At 37.1% G+C, this 3,706-nt stretch overlaps 1 non-coding gene across 1 annotated transcript; it reads left to right on the top strand.

Annotated features, from left to right (window-relative positions):
* Nucleotides 1–1,528: 1,528 nt before the first annotated feature.
* Rnu6-433 (RNA, U6 small nuclear 433) lies at nucleotides 1,529–1,635 on the top strand. Its single transcript, XR_015687404.1, has one exon. It is a non-coding gene; the product is annotated as a U6 spliceosomal RNA (small nuclear RNA).
* The last annotated feature ends 2,071 nt before the right edge of the window (nucleotides 1,636–3,706 follow it).

Genomic DNA, 3,706 nt, shown 5'->3' with positions numbered 1-3,706 from the left:
AGTAAAGAAAAGATGGATGCTCTTTAAATATATGGGATAATGGGATGCTATCATTTGTAGCAAAGTCCATAAAACTGGAAGACCCTATGCTTAATTAAATAAACCAGACACAAAGGATAAATCCTACATTTTCCCCCATATAGAAGCTAAAAATGTTGACTTTATAGAATTTGAAAGTAGAATTGTGATTATTGGAAGCTAGGAGGGGATAGGAAAGGTAAGGTAGAGGGTAGGTGGGTAGGAGTTAAAAGCAGAGTAAAATTACAAGCAGAATAAATTCTAACATTCTACATCATAGCAAGATGTCTACAGTTCACAGGAAACTTCACTATATGCCATAGCGAGAACTATAAAATAGATGTTCAAAAGGTTAAAACAGACATGAACAATGTCTCAGGGATGGGAATGCCAATCACTATCTTGACCACTGCATACATGCATCAAATTATATTTCAAAATCCCATACATGTGAACAATTAAATTGTCTAAAATATGAGAAATATGTTAAGTATGAAAAGAAAGCTATCAGAAGTCCACATAGAATTAACATCAAGGTAGGTGGCTAAGGAACCCTTTTGTGGTAAAGAACTTTGAAAAAATCCAGAATGAAAAGTTTTGCATATTGACATTAGAATACATTTAGAATATCAATAAAAAGTTTAGATCTATAAGATGACGATTTACATGATTTTGGAGAAGGCTGCCATACATTATTATTAGGCTATGGCAGAGAAACTTTCAATAAATAGTAATATAAGAATATCTAAGTCCTAGGCACTCAGAGTCATTGAGTGCTTATGTAACTTAATGATTGAGTGCATAGGCAACATGCTAACAACCACAGAGCCACCATACAGTGTGTGCTGGCTGGTTAGAGGCTGTTGTTCCTGTAATCATGCCCTTCCCTGCAACAAATATCCCAGTGGCACCCAAATTGCATTCTGTAAAACATTATTTGAAGAGACTGTTTCGTAGACATCAAACAAATGGAAGGACACACTGTTACGAGGTAGACATTATTCTACATCTCTTCTTGGAAATTCCCAATGCACATTAGCACACTGACACATACACATGTGGAATGCATGCAGTTTGATAGCAAATACCAAAGACATAGCATACTTCACTGTGTTTGCATTGCTTAAACTTGGTTTGCTATAGAACAATTATTTCCCCCAACTCCAAGGGTGCTCTGTGTCATCCCATGAAATACTGTCAAAAGCAACTCTGGTTATAAGGCAGGCAGTGTGGTCCAACTCTGCTGTGAAGTTCTAGGTGATAAATGGTTTAGCCTCAGGGACTCAAGGGGCAGTACTGAGCAATGGTTCTCACTAAAAGTCATATAACGATTAACATAGTTCTAATGTAAAATACAAATGTAGGCAGTGAACCAGAGTTTGTGTATTAGCCATAGTCTGTGAGTCATCTCTCCTTAAATAGATGGCGTTGCATTGTGACAGACACATAGGAGGTGCTTATCATTAACTAGAAAAAAAAAAAGGAAATCACACTTTAGAAGACAAAAGAAGTGCTCGCTTCGGCAGCACATATACTAAGATTGGAACAATACAGAGAAGATTAGCATGGTCCCTGCGCAAGGATGATACGCAAATTCGTGAAGCGTTCCATATTTTTAAGGATAATAAAGGGTAAGCCCAACATAAGGAGGCAAGCGATACCCTAGAAGAAGCAAGAAACTAATCGTCTTGGCAACAAAACAAAGAGAAGAAAAGCACACAAACATAACCTCACATCCAATTATGAATATAACAGGAAGCAATAATCACTATTGCTTAATATCTCTCAACATCAATGGCCTCAACTCCCCAATAAAAAGACATAGATTAACAAACTGGATATGCAACGAGGACCCTGCATTCTGCTGCCTACAGGAAACACACCTCAGAGACAAAGACAGACACTACCTCAGAGTGAAAGGCTGGAAAACAACTTTCCAAGCAAATGGTCAGAAGAAGCAAGCTGGAGTAGCCATTCTAATATCAAATAAAATCAATTTTCAATTAAAAGTCATCAAAAAAGATAAGGAAGGACACTTCATATTCATCAAAGGAAAAATCCACCAAGATGAACTCTCAATCCTAAATATCTATGCCCCAAATACAAGGGCACCTACATACGTAAAAGAAACCTTACTAAAGCTCAAAACACACATTGCACCTCACACAATAATAGTGGGAGATTTCAACACCCCACTCTCATCAATGGACAGATCATGGAAACAGAAATTAAACAGAGACGTAGACAGACTAAGAGAAGTCATGAGCTAAATGGACTTAACAGATATTTATAAAACATTCTATCCTAAAGCAAAAGGATATACCTTCTTCTCAGCTCCTCATGGTATTTTCTCCAAAATTGACCATATAGTTGGTCAAAAAACGGGCCTCAACAGGTACAGAAAGATAGAAATAATTCCATGCGTGCTATCAGACCACCACGGCCTAAAACTGGTCTTCAATAACAATAAGGGAAGAATGCCCACATATACGTGGAAATTGAACAATGCTCTACTCAATGATAACCTAGTCAAGGAAGAAATAAAGAAAGAAATTAAAGACTTTTTAGAATTTAATGAAAATGAAGGTACAACATACCCAAACTTATGGGACACAATGAAAGCTGTGCTAAGAGGAAAACTCATAGCGCTGTGTACCTGCAGAAAGAAACAGGAAAGAGCATATGTCAGCAGCTTGACAGCACACCTAAAAGCTCTAGAACAAAAAGAAGCAAATACACCCAGGAGGAGTAGAAGGCAGGAAATGATCAAACTCAGAGCTGAAATCAACCAAGTAGAAACAAAAAGGACCATAGAAAGAATCAACAGAACCAAAAGTTGGTTCTTTGAGAAAATCAACAAGATAGATAAACCCTTAGCCAGACTAACGAGAGGACCCAGAGAGTGCGTCCAAATTAACAAAATCAGAAATGAAAAGGGAGACATAACTACAGATTCAGAGGAAATTCAAAAAATCATCAGATCTTACTATAAAAGCCTATATTCAACAAAACTTGAAAATCTACAGGAAATGGACAATTTCCTAGACACATACCAGGTACCGAAGTTAAATCAGGAACAGATAAACCAGTTAAACAACCCCATAACTCCTAAGGAAATAGAAGCAGTCATTAAAGGTCTCCCAACCAAAAAGAGCCCAGGTCCAGACGGGTTTAGTGCAGAATTCTATCAAACCTTCATAGAAGACCTCATACCAATATTATCCAAACTATTCCACAAAATTGAAACAGATGGATCACTCCCGAATTCCTTCTATGAAGCCACAATTACTCTTATACCTAAACCACACAAAGACACAACAAAGAAAGAGAACTTCAGACCAATTTCCCTTATGAATATCGACGCAAAAATACTCAATAAAATTCTGGCAAACGGAATCCAAGAGCACATCAAAACAATCATCCACCATGATCAAGTAGGCTTCATCCCAGGCATGCAGGGATGGTTTAATATATGGAAAACCATCAACGTGATCCATTATATAAACAAACTGAAAGAACAAAACCACATGATCATTTCATTAGATGCTGAGAAAGCATTTGACAAAATTCAACACCCCTTCATGATAAAAGTCCTGGAAAGAATAGGAATTCAAGGCCCATACCTAAACATAGTAAAAGCCATATACAGCAAACCAGTTACTAACATTAAACTAAATGGAGAGAAACT

This window comes from Rattus norvegicus, chromosome 4 (genome assembly GCF_021556685.1).
Source record: "Rattus norvegicus strain SHRSP/BbbUtx chromosome 4, alternate assembly SHRSP_T2T, whole genome shotgun sequence".
Lineage (NCBI taxonomy): Eukaryota > Metazoa > Chordata > Mammalia > Rodentia > Muridae > Rattus > Rattus norvegicus.
The sequence above is the reverse complement of the archived record's forward strand: the minus strand, read 5'-3'. Positions and strand labels throughout refer to the sequence as shown.